Here is a 16742-nt window from a genome sequence, read left to right as displayed (position 1 = left end):
AGATACCTTTGACTTTGGCAACACATGATGTGATTACTGAAATCTGATTGGATAAAAAGTTTAACCTAAACTTACCCTCGGATGCGCTGCTCCTAGAGAAAAGCAATGAAATGAAGAGAATCGACAATTTTGAATAATTGAATACATATTCATGGACAAAGATATATAAAAACGAGCGTCAGTGATTGTGATAAAGATTATTAGGCTTTGCTGGCCCTGATGCCCCACCACTGGTGTTTTTGTCATTGTTCCTAAACCAGTTAATCGACTGAATAGATTCACAGGAACAACTACACGATTTTATACACAGAGGTTTTCACCATGTGAGCTTTTTTTGTGATCCAATTGTGGCATGAATTCTTATATAGTCCAAAGTAGAAGGAAATAGTATTTACTAATTATTATAGCCACAGAAGTGCCTGATCCTAACGAATGATGTCTGTGCCATGAAAGGTCGAACGCTTGCTGTCAAAGAGACGTTCATCGGGGATGTGTGACACTGCTGTGTGCAGCGAGCCGATGGCATCCGAAAGGCAATTAGCATGGAGAGACTAGATTCCGGAACTATCCGGGCTAAAAAAAAAAAAAAAAACCTGTGTCCTCTAATGAGGCGTGACCAGACTCATGAGTTACCATAGAAACACTCACCAAGCTTCTGCAATGGCATCAAATCTCTGTAACATAATTTCCCTCTTATTTCTACACAGTCAAAGCATAAGGGCATAATTTTTTTCTGCAAGATCAAATGACTATGAATTTATAACTTTTCATTAGAATATTTCTAATTGTTGAATTGTATAACTGTTGAGACAGCAGTGATGGATAGATGAGTTTACATGTAAATCAAGTTATATGTTTATATGTTAAACATTTTTTTACTTCAGAATTTGAATGAACATATGTTCTGTAGAACATGGCTAATTATTGTTTATCTATGTCAACCTCAAAATTATTAGCTCCCTTTAAAACAATGGTTTCATTTATTTTAGAAACCATTAAACAAAGATTTGCTAAAGAAATTCTGAAGGGATTGTGGGTTCTATCAATAGCATGCCTGTTATTTTTATTCACTCATAATTTTGCCAGTGACACTTTTACAATATTGCTTTTGATTAGTGTGTGTAAATTGGGTAAGTCGTCTGCAAAGTTCAGGTAATGCATATAGTACAGAAGCAATTAAAAAATATCATGAAGCACAATCAAGGTGATAATCACATTTTCTTAAAGAATATAGGTTATATTTTTTTATATTTTTTTGTACAATGGCTATTTAAACCTGTATAAAATCAGTCAGCAGGAAAATTCAGCACATAATATAAGAAATATAAAGGAGATTGAAATGTTTTCTATGGTGGAGCGTTTCAAGTTGCCTCAGATGTTCACCTGCCTAAAGCTTTTAGATTATTCTTAAAAAATGTACTACTATCGAAACTATTTAATGATTAAAATAAATATATTGTTATATAATAATAATAATAATAATAATAATAATAATAATAATAATGATAAACATTGTTATTATGAATATTATTGTTATTATTATAATTATTATTATTAATAATACTATGTATAATAGCAATAATAATTATGTTAGTTGTCATATACCTATGTACTAAGTATAATAGAAAATTATTCTTTTTAAATACTAGTTTTATTGTTTGATAAAAGGTCTAAATATACAGACTGGGAACACCCCACAATAGCTGCAGCTTTAGAAATGCTCTGACCAGTCATTTAGCCATTACAATTTGGCTCGTCAAATTCTTATGCTTGCCCATTTTACCTGCTTCTAACACATCGACTTGTTCCCTTGCTGCCTAATATATCCGACCCAATAACAGGTGCCATGATGAAGATAGATAATCAGTGTTACTCACATTATCAGTCACACTCACAGGCTACTTCAAATTGGTAACCTGCATTAAATATGACCAATCATGTAGCAGCAGCACAATGCATAAAATAATGCAAATTGAGAGATTCGATTAATGATCATATCAAAAAATATTTGCTATTGTTTTTGGTAAAAGTTGGATTTTCACAAACAGTAAAAAAAATGTTAAACTAAAGATTTATTGAGCAGTAATACAAAAGATGCTGTTGGTAAGAAAGATCAGAAAAATATGGCTAGTTTAGCTGGAAAACTCAAGCAGCCACTCTTTACGACCATTGTGAGCTGAAAAGCAGCTCAAAAAGCATAAATCTGAGGCTGACAGCATATACATTTCCACTCCTGCTAACCAGGCGACACTGGATGGTAGAAAATGTAACCAACATTGCCTAGTTTTTTTTAACTAAAATACTTTTAGCCAACATGACTTTTTATCTTCTGAATGTTGCATTGAATAATAGGAACATCTGTGCACTTGTTTAAAGTGGCCTTAAAGTGTATGCATGCATGTAAGTGTATGTACAAGGTAAAGGTAACCTTCTGCAAGGCCTTTTACAGGTTACACAGATTCATTTTCAACATTATTTGGTCAATTTACTACAGGTAACATTTACTGAATTAGAAGAGGAAAACAAAATGGCGATCTACAGGTTGCACTTCCTGGACAGTGTATTCTGTCTGATCACTGCACTGGTTTTGTCCATTGGTGGCACATTCCTTCCTTTTGGCCAGTCTTGTGTTTATTTCCAAGGAGAAGTCTTTTTTTTCCCCAGGTCTCTCTTGGCCTTGGTGAGAAGGGTTTTGGCTGAGATTCATGCAGCACAAAAGGGCCGGGCATTCCAGCTGTCTGCTACTAATCCCCTGTGTCAGCTCTCGTTAATGTTGCAGTGTGAAATCTGAAGGCACATAGTGGAATAGAATATAAAAAATAAATAAATAAATAAAAGTAATCAGAATTCATGTGGAAATTCAATCTGTGTGTTGGTAGCATTACTTAGGCATTACTGCCATCTTAGATGTGAGCGATCCCAGCCAAGCCAGCATGAGGGTGAGAAGCAGAAAGAATGGACATACTAATAAATAAAATCCTCACACCTAACAAAACAAAAAAAATGTTAATTCAACTTTTTCTGTTCTTGTTCAGTAGGATAATACATAATATTTGAATGATGCACTTTTACATATTTTCCCTGCGCTTCAAAGCCTTTCAGTTCCCCCACTGTGTCACCTTCACAACCACACACAAATCCTTTCTTTCTATGACTCAACTATAACATAGCCCCTACCAAGACATTTGCAAATGAGGTACCCAGGAAGCACCTGCTGCCTTTTCTTGTGTTCGATCTCCCACTGCATGACTTACAATCATATGTGAAGACCAGCTTGTTGTGCTGCTGACTTGACATTTCGGGAACACTGTTTGCAGCGCTTTAATACGAAGCCCATGTAGGGAACTGGATGAAGGTAAAACCTGCTGGAAGGGTAGTGTGTGAGGGGGGGAGGTGGCCGAGAGCACCACTGAGACCCAGAGCCACTAATGAGACATCGACAGAATGCATGGCTTGCAGTGCTGTGCTCCATGAGAGCTGCAGCACCTCTGCCTGCTTCCTGATGGTGTGTCAGTTGGGCAAAGACGAGCTGTTTGTCTAGGCCACTGGGCTGGGCCTCATTATCACATCAGTGTCATCTTACTCCGTTTTCATGCAGCAGGCAGATCACACCCCTGTGAGATTAAAACCAGCCACACATAACCACACACACACACACACACACACACACACACACACACATATATGCACAACAAATTCACACAGAGGTCGGGTCGAAGTGTACAGGGCTGAGTGTGATTGTGTTCCTTGGTGTGGTTTCATTTGTTTCCTCTGTGGATGGTACAGATTTACGCATCAAGCTGGCTCACTAGGACACGGGGACGAAATATTCTCGAATTCACTTCTCAAAAGCGCTTTGATCAAGCAAAAACATTGACATTCCCAAATTTGAAAATTGTTCACTGATTTTACGTGAATATTGGAAAACACGATTAAAAACAACCTTTCACAAAGGCAAGCCTGGCTTTTTTAGGTAGATGCAAGAGCTCTGATATGCATTCACAGCAGGTAAGTGTACACAGACAAATGATATCTGCTGAAGCGAGAATTCCCAAGATCTGGAGGGAGGGAGGGAGGAAGAAAGGGAGGATGGGAAGGAGGGGCGTTGATGGTTGGTCTATCCATGAGTGAGATGGTGCATTGCTTTATCATGTTTCTCACTGGCTCCGTGTCTTTGTGTGGATTGTTAAGAGGTAGTCTAGAATGCCAAACCATGTTCTCAACAGCCAGCTATCTAACTTTCTCATCTGCACCCTAGATGCAAGCGCTATTGCTACCTGTGCTGAAACAAAAAAAAAGTGTGTGTGACGGGGGGGTTGGTGCATTGAGACAAAGCTGGGAGCGGAGCAGCAGAACACAGTGTCTGTTGTGTATGAGTGCAGGCTTGGCACAAACACTAGCTTTTCTGTAAAACTATCCGACTGCTCCCAACCCACTGCCTGGGCCCTCAATACTGCCTTTGTCCTTTCACATCACCAACGACATTGAGAAGCCAAATCTAGCAACACCTGGCCCCTTGCTGCCTTTTCCCCCATTACATGCAGTGCAGTGAGCAGCACCACTGAGCTGCGAGTTCATACTGGAGCACAAGTGTGAAGACACTCTGCTCAGTCTGTGTAGCGCACATACTCTATCTGTATTTTTTTATTTGAGGTTCCAGCTCTACAAAGAACGCCATTGAGTTTGTATTAATTGAGGAAATGGTCTTACAGCAAACAGAGCTTCCTACAAAGAGTCTCGTCATTCATTGCCACAGCACTACAGATAATAAGCGGATCAGCATCTGATGCAGGACAGGCTTTTTATTCATAAACCATTGTGAATGACTCATAATGTGTTTGCAAAAGAAAGAAGAGTACAAATCTGGAGTAAACAATTAAAAAAAATGACCAGAGACAAAGACATGTTGAATAAAGTTAATGTTGCCTATAGTCATTTTAATATATTAGACCTTGTTATTTCTTTAGGTCATAAACAATAAAGCTGATCAATGGTGTATTCTTTCCTGTATACTGCAGCACCCATGTATTTCTGACACATACCAAATTCACACACACACTTTAACTCAGAAAGGCTGGAAAAATCAGATGTGTTGGGAACAGGACAGGGGGCACTCCAGGACAACATTTAACACATCAGTCACCTGACCATGAGAGCAAATCAGAAATGGACAAATTATTATTACATTTTATTTTGATTTAAGTAGCCAAAAGGAAATTGCTACAAGGCATCTTAACAGTAATCTGAAGAGAAATTTACGATTACCCTCCAATAAAAAACCCTCCTAAGATAGCATTTCAAGGTTACATAAAGGAAACCTGTTGTTTTCAATCTTTAAAATATCAACCAAACTATACAAATAAAACCATTCACATCCTAGTGTATCCATGTGATGCCACACCATTGCCAAAATCGCCTCTTTATGCTGCTACTATCTTGGGATTATGAAATTCAACACAACCATTTAAGTTGCATTTCTGTTTGAATCCAATATTGCAGAAAAAGCTATCCTTATATTGCATCAGCAGGAAATGTATTGTCATATGCACTGGGAATGAAATGGTAACAATGCCCTAGAAATAAATCCATAGAAATGACTGGCTATTTTACTGACCTTTTCCCAAAGAACCGTATTGATAAGAACTGGAACTAACTTGAAAGGGACTTTTATCCAAACATATTTATATGCAGTATCTTTGCTTTGCCTAAGCTACTTTCATAAATAGCTCTTCTCCAGACAGTTTATAAAACATCAGGCTAAAGATTGCTTTCTACAAACTAATGATAAGTAGGGACAAAGGAACAGGGAGGGGATTCAAGTGGGTTTTTTTTTTCACTTTGCAAGCCAATCCATTAAACAAGCAAGGGAAGAAAGATAAAAGGAAACAGAAGCTTTGTAAGAGTCTGTCTACAGAAAAAGCCTGCTACAGGAGGTGGGCCTTTATCAGGTGCACCGCCAGAGACCGAGCCAATCTTGAGGTTAGCGAGAAAGGGCACAATCCGCCTGAACAGGGCCAGGAGTTTCTCTGTTTACACTTCAGTATATATAGTGCTTTTCCACCTAGACTAATTGAATGTCCTGCACAGACTACTGCAAAGTGTTCTTTAAAAACTAGAACACTGATTATCATTCCACGGACTGGTGACACCTTACAGTCTATGAATGCATGCCATTATTTCCAGAATGACCTTTAGATTAAAATCTAAAACACTGAGTAGTATAGATATGTAGAGCATTTTATTTAACTTGTACAACATTTTTTTGAAATATTGTTTCTTTTGACAGAATGCATATTGCGGGAGAAGGTTTTGAAGCCGTGCACCCACGTTGTTGTTTCATGGCAACAAACGAGCGTGGAAAAAAACTGGAACCTGGTGAAAATGTTAAAAACCTGTTGCCATGTTGCCTGTTCTAGTCCCAGAGGGAGAGTTTTTCCACCAGTGTCCTTTTTCAGCATTGTATAATTCCACATTTTTTATTATTGTAATGGCAAAATCAGTTGTGCATGCTTTTAGCTGGCCCCACTCTATGTTCATTCATGGAGGGACTCTGACTAGAAGACCATAAGACTGAAGAATCAAAATGACGTTTTATTTGGGATAAAATTGTACCTGGTATATATAAGCTGAATTTTGCTATAGGAGGGTAATTTTATAATTCCACTATTCATTGTTACTCACAATTCGCTCCTTTCGAGGAAGTTCCACTTCCTTTTTTCCATCTGTTTCTTCCTTGTGTCATCCCTGGCAGTTTGTCAGATCGGGTTCGTTCAATCCAAATCTACATCTGAATTTCGGTGAAGTTACTTTTAGACAATTGCAAACAGACAAAAACACCATCAGAATTGAAACCTATTTGAATTGAACGGCAGCCATGAAAAAGACCCTACATGTTAATTTTCAATGGAGTGCTCATTTTATGCCAGTTATGGCATTTATTTTTGTGAGTCATTTTAGATCCAAGATGCAGAATAATCACCCAACCTTTTCAGCTGGACGCAACTGAGCTTCATGGAGAAGCCATCTTTCCAGATGCAGCTATTCTATTAGAAACTGTTAAGGCCACAAGCTCAGACAAATCCTGTCATCATGGGTGGCTTTATATTAGTGCAGCTCTTTGGTATCAGAACTATGACCTTCTGCAGATGGTGAGATCCAGAGCTGAAATCTGGTTAGGTGAAGTCCGCATTTAACCCTCATCCCGTCTGCGGTGGAGAGACAAGCCCAGCCCCCTCTGCACAACACGATCCTTATCAATCACGCCGCCGCTGTACACTGCTGCCATTGTCATGCACGCGGAGTTGCACCGCGGCGAGATGGAGTGTGTTTTCACCTCCTCCATTCGCCGTTCCTGCTCTGTGCTCTGTGAGTCTATGCCCTGTGCAATAGCCATCCCTTTGTGTGGCAGTTCTGATGGAATTTGAAAATAAGCAGATTTGTGATGGATATTAACAGTAGCTGTGGAACAATGGCGGTCCGTGCCGCAAGGGTCAAAACAAATGTGGCTTTTTTTGTGAACAGGGCGCTATGTGCTGCAGTGGGGGGGTGCTGGGGGGAGCGGGAGGGGGGGTAGATTCATTCAGAAAGGAAACGACAATATCTGCACTGTCCCTGGCAGCAACAGCAGATCTGAGCCAGGCGCCACCACGACTCTGCATTGACAGACAGCATTAAGGCTCAGTGGAATTACAGTCACAGGGGCAGCAGGTATCCCGAACAAACAATGGCTGGTTTAACATCCAAAATGCACTAGCATTTTAATGCATTTTTATTATTATTTTTATTATTATCTATTTGACTGAAAATAGATTTGTTATTTATGAACAATTGTAACACAAGCTGCTACATTTATAAATCGTATAAATATATAGCCAACAATTGTAAAAGACGCTACTAGGTTATAACGCTATTATAGGTTATAAATACAAGGTTCTGTTAAAAATGTAGATAAATAATTATTCCATCAACTCAAACCATTTACATAGGTAACCATATGATAAGTAACAATATGATTTTTTTATAACCTTTACTTTTATACAGTTTTATCAGGGTGCAGTTTGATCCAATCAGATGGGAGCAGTGCATTAGCATTAGTTAAAAACAGCCAGAATATGGAAAATGCGCTATTTCACTTTGTTGTTGGTTTCAGGCAGCTGTTTAATTCATTCAGAAACTGCTAGTTTTTACACACCACAGTCTCAGGTGTTACATCCAATGAGTGGGATATTTAGCTAAACTGACCACTGAAAGTATTCTAACTATGAACTATGAAATGCAAGAATTTCCACTATAGGAAACTTTAGTATAGAAAACTTTAGCTGTTCTTGACTGACATTAGTGAAACCTCTTATAGTCTTCTTCCCCTGTAGCCCCCACTCCTTGAACAACGTGTGTTATGAGACACATTTCTGTTCATGACGGGTGTAAAGAGTGATTTTATAAGTAACTGGAGCTTTCAAATAAACTTTTCACATGCAGAACTACAGACCTGTATTTTTTGTGTTGTTTTTCATCCCATTTTCATCTCAAACTCTAGAAACTGTTGTAAAACACTGAGAATTTCTAAAACACTAATTTCTATAACAACCAAAGCCATGCCATGGCAAAAATGGTACAAAGTGGTTAAGGAATGGACTCTTCCTTTAGACGTCCATAGTGTCCACATATTGTATTTGAAGCTAAATATAAAATTCATTGCATGTGTTGCAATTTGTTTATATATTAACTTTTTCAATTCTGGAACTCTATATGAAAAAGTTATAAAATACAGGTGTTATATATATTTTATCAATGGGGAACATTTGACCATGCAAAAATCTAATGTAAGTCTGCTGAAGTATTTTTAAAAAATGGGAGCTTAGAAGTATGTGGGGTATTTTGGCTCGGTACTACATCTAATCCCAGTGTGTTAAATAGGTGCAAACTACACTTATGTCTGCCAACACTACTCTGTAAATATTTACAATTAATAAAAATGATATATATTCCAACTAAATTCACATGAAGAAAGTGGCAGCTAAATAAGCTTTGACAGGTTTCTTTAACCGCAGAAGGAACTGCATTTGTCTGGCTGGTTTGTCGAGGATATGTCCCCCTTTAAAATGAGGGGAACGAATAAGCTTACAATCCTCTTCCTTTGTTTAGCTGTTTGAGGCCTGAGATTGTGAAAAGCCAGTTTGTCTTTCTCACACATAATACCGCAGTGGTACAATGTTTGCCTTGCTCAGCACATTGAACCAAAAACCAGACACAATTGTTGGGCTCTTTCATCTTAAAATCACCCTAAATCCTATTTGTGAACATGTATGTACACTGTGCGCTCCTGGCGAGGAAGCCGTTTAGTGACAGCTGGACATGTTGACTTGTCTCGAGTTCGCGATATTCGAATCTTTGCTCTTCCGCAGGCATGGAATCTGATTATACCTGCTTTTAAATTCAAACCCCAGCAAAACAGTCTATGCGCCAGTATCCATCTGTTGCTTTCAGGTCTCAGTAACGAAGTTAGATTTTACAGGAGGACTTGAAAGCTTGGTAAAGCCTGTGGTAAGGACCATCCCTAGAGGGTTGGGATAGCTCCACTGCTTCTCAGCATCGGTCTTGTGCTTGCTCCAAGCATTGGGTGAAGGGGTTGGTAAGCCAGCTCAACTGCACATAGTGTTTGTGTTTGTGTGTGGCCATTTGGCTGGTGCTGACGGAGACACAGTGACACCTCTCTAAAGCTAAACATAGCAACCTGAGCAGGGCCATGTGTAACGAGAGACAGAAAGGCTTTGTGCTTGCTGGCAAAGCATGCCATATGTTTGAGGGGCCTGAAAACAATCCATTTCAATGAAAAAGTCTTTTTTTTCTTAGTTATATAGTTTTTATTGCAGGTCATGCAACTGAGAACAAATATATTGTCAAAGATTCTAAAGATTTTTGTAATGTTTGAAACATGATCAGCCATCCATATTGACTGTAATGTTTTCTAGGCTGGGGAGTGGACCCTGGCATGCAGTCTGAAAAATCAATGAGAGTTATCGGGAGAGAAAAAGATGAGTGCAAGAGATGGATCGGAGGCTAATGTGCCATCTCCCTTCTGGGGAACCGTTAATTTCCTTTTCTTCATGACATAATATTTGGGGTATCAGCTCTCCGTATTGCAATGCTAAAGGGTCCTGTTGCTAGGAGAGCAACAGCACCATTCTCTTCCACTGGCTACAAGGACATGCATGTTTGGCCAATAAAAACGAGCTTGGCTTTAGGAAAGTGCTTTCTTTCCAGATAGCAGAATTTCATGGAATTCAGAGAACACATTTCAGGAAATACAGGAAAGCAAAGAAATACAGATGTCAGTTTGTTTATACATGTGATATGTGATTGCCTGTAAAATGGTTGTAATGGAAAAAAAAGGTAGTTTAATTGATATATCTGCACAATCCATTTAAACAAGATGTTTATATTTGGACAGGATGTACACTTAACGTCCACTTTACCTGCAACAACTGTACACCTGTACATTAACGCAATGATCAAATCAGCCATGCGTGAATGTATAAAATCATGTAGTGCATGTCAAGAGCTTCCGTTAATGAGGAAAAAGTATCATCTCAATGACTTTGATTATATATACTTTGGCATAGTTGCTGGTGCCAAAAAGCCTATTTTCAGGAAGTGTCCTCAGAAATCTCCTGAGATGTTTATGCACAACAGTGTGTAAAGTTTATACAGATGGTGTGGGGGGGAAAACACCCAGTTCTGTTGGTGAAAATGCCTTGCTGATGAGAGAGGTCAAAGGAGAATGGCCAGACTTGTTACATTTGCCAGGAGGGCTATGGACACCCAATGAATCGATCTTTACATCCATGGTGAAAAGTACCCCAAAATATCTAACCAATGAGACATTAGCAGGCACAGACTCGCAGAAACTAAACATGTGAAGATTGGCAAAACATTATATCGATTTTTTCCAAATCAAATAGACTTCAAGCCGATTCAAGGTTCCTGCGTTTTTATCCACTCGGCTGTTAAAACCTCTTCATTAACATTGGCTATTTGGGTTTACTGTTAGCAGACTAAAAAACATTGAATTTTCACTTCAAAGTAAATCAGCAGCCCTGATTTAGGAATGTATACAAACTGTCACCACCTGCAAAAAAACGTCATCTACATAATCAGAATCAAATGCTTGAAACGTTACAGTTAAACCCATGTTTTCTTCGAGTACACTGCCACTCTTGGTTTAAAGGCTCCCTCTTGGGCTGGCAAACTTGCCCTTGACCTCATGCGGTCACTAGCTAGTTGACCCCTGGCCTTGCAGTGTTTGGAGGGTCAGGAAGTACTTTATGTGGCTGAGTAATGTGGGCTGACCCTGCTTTTCTGCTGGCTGATTATACGACCACACACCCATCTCCGTGCCACACTTTCCTCAGTGTGTATGTTTTGTGTGGGTGGGTGAGGATTGGCTGTGACATTGCAGCTAAATGAATGGAATGAGATTTCTCATGTGCATTCTTTTGTTGAGATGTGACATTCTGCCTGATGTCCTATATATGTACTGTTCAAACAGTGGCTGTAAAGACAGACAGTGCAGTTATTTTTATCCCCCAAGTGATAGCAGAAAGTAGAAATCAGGAAAAGTGATAGAAAAACTGTGAGATAATATGCTCATCATAATACCAGAAGTGGTAAATACATAGGTAAGTATTAAGTATAGCAAGAAATTATGCTCAAGTATTATTTTGAGGGGGCATTTACTTAATATACTTGAGTTTTATTACAATTTAAGGCTTTTACCATTTTTATTCTCAAATACATATTCAGGAAAAACTTTTTTTTTTATTTAGACCATCAAATCATGAAGCCCTCCTCTACTCTCAACTTGGATGATATACGCCCCCGATCAGGCATAACATTTGGACTAATGTCAGGTGAAGTGAATAACATTATCTCTTCATCATGGCACCTGTTAGTGGGTGTGATATACAGTATTAGGCAGCAAGTGAACAATTTGTCCTCAAAGTTGATGTGTTAGAAGCAGGGAAAATAGGCAAGCGTTTGACAAATTGTGATGGCTAGATGACGGGTTTAGAGTATCTCCAAAGCTGCAGCTCTTGTGGGATATTCCTGGTCTGCAGTGGACAGAATCAAAAATGGTCCAAAGAAGAAACAAGTCTGGCCCATTTGGTCCGATTCAACAGACGAGCTCCTGTAACTCAGATTGCTAAAGAAGTTAATGCTGTTAATGCTCAATAAGTCAGGACTGTTGTGGCAGCAAAAGGGGACCAACACAATATTAGGCACAAAATAATGTTATGACTGGTCATGTATATTAGTCTAAAAGACTTTGTTTAGCATAGACTCATTTCACCTTAGCATCTAGTTATTTACATTTAACATCAAGTAGTAGTCCTTCTTGATTGTGTTAATGTAACACATATGAAGTAAACCCCACACTATTCATGTCAAGGACTACTATATTGCAAACCTGCGTCCTGGACTAATTTGAAAAAATAAAATCACCGCATTGCTTCACTTTACATACCCTGCACAAACTGCATAGTTAATGTCTTTATCTTTATTTATTATTTTCATTATTTTATTTTCATTATATTATTAGTATTTTATATTTATTATTTTTTATCTTTATCTTTTTTATTTTATTAATAGTTTTTTATTTTTATAGCACAGAATCAGGATTCTGATTCCTTCCAAAATATTAATATTCGGATCTGTGCGAGTTCATCACAGATTCTCAGACAATGTAGTTAATATTATAGTTACGCATTGGTGTTTGAAATGCCTTTCCCTCTCTCAGTAAAATATAAAAACGCATGGCCCAGTGGAAACGCAAAAAAGGCATTACGCATCTAATAAAAAAAAGCGGTATGTTGAAATATTGTAATAAAGTTAACCGGTCATATTTAACTTTAATGTAGCCTGTAGACTTGCATCAATTCCAGTAGCTAACATACAGATTTGTTTGCTTTTGATTAGTCCATAAGCAAACTATGCTGGTAACACAAATGCCACAAACCATGAATGATGGCATTGTTGCATGAAAGTCAAAACCCTACTACATGCACTATATAGAAAAACGTGGACACCTGACTTGCCTAGTGGGATGTAGTTTGTTTATTTATTTATTTATTTTTACCTAAATTTTTATCTCAAAGCTGAAAGCACACAATGATGACAAACCATTTTGATGCAGTTGGATTAAATGTAAATGGGTTTCATGGGCTGGAGTAGAAGGTCTTGAGTGGCCTGCCATAGAGTTTGAACCTCAACCCTATTGAACATCCTTTGGATCAATTGGAACGCTGACTGCATCCAAACCCTTCTCGACCTACAACAGTACCTGACTTTATTAACACCCTTGTGTTTTAAATGAGCACAAGTCTCCACAAGCACACTCCAAAATCGAGTGAAAGATCTAACTGAAGTTGTCTGGCAAACTGACATTTCTGGTGTCGTTAACATTACATTATACTTGCTTCTACTGAATGTCATGTTTTGTCCGAAGACAAAGTCCACAAAGATGCAATTTCTTGAATGAGTGCCTTCTGCTATACTGTGCTGCTCAGTAAAGGCATGCAGACAGGTTTCAGCCAGGATCAGCATGGTTTTGAGTAAAGAGCCTGAGGGCACATTAGCTGAGGTGGATTATTAACCAGATTTACACACTGAGAACATGCGGTTCTAATCACTTGTGTATAATATTCACATACAATCTATGTTTACTGTATGAAAATCGTTTACATCCTTTACTACTTATAAGTGCATCTTCGATTTAGCTGCTCAAATTGAGGTTTTTAAATTATTAAAGAAAGAACTAAAAAAGAGTAATGGCCGTCTTTTTCGAACATTAAAGAAAATACATACATACAAAATATTGTCTTTTTTTGTTCTTCCTGACACTCTGGGTTTATTGCACTTTACTTCTTTTATCTACAGAGTGAAATGCGTTTGGACGATAGATTTAGGTCTGTGAATGTTTATGGAGAGATGCTCCCTCTACTGGTAAATCAGCAAAGTTTACGCCAAGTGCACATTCACAGGTGAGTGTAGAATTGATCAACCTTAACAGTTAAATATATAGAGAAATAGCCACTCTTTTTTTCGTGTGTGTGTGTGTGTGTGTGTGTCCTTGAGGTACCGAATGAAAAAGACTGATGTACTCCTTCAAGCTTTCTGTAACTTCAATGTCCTTCTCTTTTACAAAATGTTTTGTGTTCTTATTGAAAACAATTAAAAACTGCCCACTTTTAAATTGTGAAAGTGGGACGAGAGAAGGACAGCACAGTTGCATAAAATATATGTATTATTACATAGAGTTTTACAGAGTCTTTGCCATAAAAATATCCACATATTCTAATACGCATTAGCATTTTCTAATTGGAGTTTGACCCAGTAAAGCTGTGGTGCTATAAAATCGAACTGACCGTACCTGCTTCGACCTGCACTGCTCACATATTTTACCTTATCTGATACTCAGAATGGGCAAAACTCATGATTACAGTGACCCTAATTCAGCCATGACATTAACGGATGGCCCAGTGGAATAAAATCACAGTAGAGTGTTGCAAACTGTTGAAGAGAAATGTCTAGCTTAGTGCCGCACACTAGGGCCATATTTAATGCAGATCCATTATGCTTTCAGAAAAGTGGCTGTGTAAATGTTTTAAATGACATACTACGCATACTAAAAACAAATGCAAAATCCTACATTTAACATGCAGGGGCATCATTTATTGAATTATTATATTATGTAAGAAAATATTCATATTTCAATTGTTCTGAACATTTGTTTAGTTGTAAATTAGTTAATTATGTCAGTAAATATATGTGGCATTGTACACTAACCGGTCAAAGCTTTAAGGCTCAATATTGCCAAGAATTTTCAAATTACAGTAGAATTTATAATTGTCATGATTAAATGGATGCGGTTGGATACAACCACATGCTGTTTGTTTAAACAATCCAAATCGACCAGAACAAAACCTAGACATGCCAATGATCAATAGCCGAACACGGCAATGCAGCCAAGACACAAATCAGAGTAGTAAAAAAAAAAAAAAAACAATAGCTAAACAATACAAAGATTCAGAAGAAAGCAGGTTGTGATTGGTGATCGTAGTAGAATGGTTCCTAAGAAGTCCCTCTTGTTGCTTCTGTTATCCTGCATATTTAATTGATTAGATCCTGATTTTAAGGTCATGCCCAGGTTTTTTCCGCTAAGATCTAAGGGTGAATTGTTTTTCACAATCTGTGTCTGTATCTTAAGGAAATCCATTAAGCCTAAAACAAGCATTGGCTGTACAATTTGAAAGGGTTGTTTAGGTGATATACTATTGCAATTTTTTTTTTAATTTAGGTGATGCCCTTATCTAGATGAACTTACTTTAGAGCTTTGAAATCTCCATCAAAATCATGCTAGGTCACTAGGTCAGGCACTTCGAAAAGAAAAAAAAAACATGTTGGGAAAGTGAAGTATGAAAAACCATAGTTAAGTTCTTGGTGATAATGCAGGTCTATGGTCATTGAAGACAGCCAATGATTTAGACAAGTTTCATTCTAAATCCCCCCCTAAGTGCTAGAACAAGAATCCTGGTTTAATTTATGTTCTTGTTACACCCTGAAATGGTGGGTCTGCTCCAGCAATGCAGAGGGCTCAGGGATTGTGGTGCAGAGCCGTGCATGATAAATGCTTTATAGTTGGTGAGTGTTAGTCGATTTTTGGCTTTGTAGGTGAGCATCAGTGTTTTAAATCTAATGTGGGCAGCTACAGGAAGCCGGCAATGAGGTAGTGTGGGAATAATTGGGGCGGTTGAAAGCAAGTTCAGCTGCATTTTGGATTAGTTGCAGAGGTCAGATGTTGCCTAAAGTTGCAGAACTCAAGTCTCAGAAAGACAAGGGATTTAACAGGCACCTGAGTGTATGGTCCGAATCTTTCAATAGTCTAGAGGAGAGTTAAGCATGAGTGATGTGAGCCAAGTCAAGCCACTTGGTTGTCAGAGGTGAAAATAAGAGACCGAGACCTTTCCAGAGAGATCAAAAAATCTGGATATGGGGCTGCATCAGCGATGTACATCAGTTCAATTTTGCTGGTATTACATTTCAGTTGCTGAGATCTATGGTAAATCCGTGATGCATGTCTGTCTGACATGCTGGGATCCACACAGAAACATGAGGGTCTGGAAAAGTTTTGGAGAGGATGAGAGGTTGTCATCAGAACAGCATTGATGTGAACCCATGTGAATATTTGACATCATGACAGCAGGAGAACCGAATAGGACAGCGCACAAAGCCAGTGGAGAGTCTGCATGGGGCAGATGTAGATCTCCTTCATGTCACCTGATATGGAATGGAAAGTGTAAAATGTGTTGAGCAGTGGTCTTCCAGTAGCCGGATTGCGAAACAGTGCATTAGACACTTGGACTGTATATCTAGAGCTTCTGTGTGCCCATTTCATTAGATGATTTCATAACAGTAGAAGTGAAAAACTGATATTTTAGTGAAAGACTGCTTTGCTGTGCCTGACAAAAAAAATTGCTAGAATGCAAGATTCAGGAAGAACATGGTCAATCTTTTGTTTGCAAGGTTCTCTTTGTACTGCAGATGCCCACCTTCCTTCCCTGACATATAAATGGTCAAAATAAACCAACAGAACAATGCCCACCTGCCTAGCTGTGATTCAAACCACTCCAATGTGCAGGCAGTAGATGTTGAGGACCACAAAAGGGTGAACAGCCAGGCTATAA

At 38.4% G+C, this 16742-nt stretch overlaps 1 long non-coding RNA gene across 1 annotated transcript; it reads right to left on the bottom strand.

Moving 5' to 3' along the window:
* Positions 1-2059: 2059 nt before the first annotated feature.
* LOC124394522 lies at positions 2060-5178 on the bottom strand. Its single transcript, XR_006927512.1, has 3 exons — positions 3255-5178; positions 2886-2986; positions 2060-2787 (listed from the first exon to the last, which is right to left on the bottom strand). It is a non-coding gene; the product is annotated as an uncharacterized LOC124394522 (long non-coding RNA).
* Between the last annotated feature and the right edge of the window lie 11564 nt (positions 5179-16742).

Source organism: Silurus meridionalis, chromosome 12 (genome assembly GCF_014805685.1).
Source record: "Silurus meridionalis isolate SWU-2019-XX chromosome 12, ASM1480568v1, whole genome shotgun sequence".
In the NCBI taxonomy this organism is placed as follows: Eukaryota; Metazoa; Chordata; class Actinopteri; order Siluriformes; family Siluridae; genus Silurus; species Silurus meridionalis.
The sequence above is the reverse complement of the archived record's forward strand: the minus strand, read 5'-3'. Positions and strand labels throughout refer to the sequence as shown.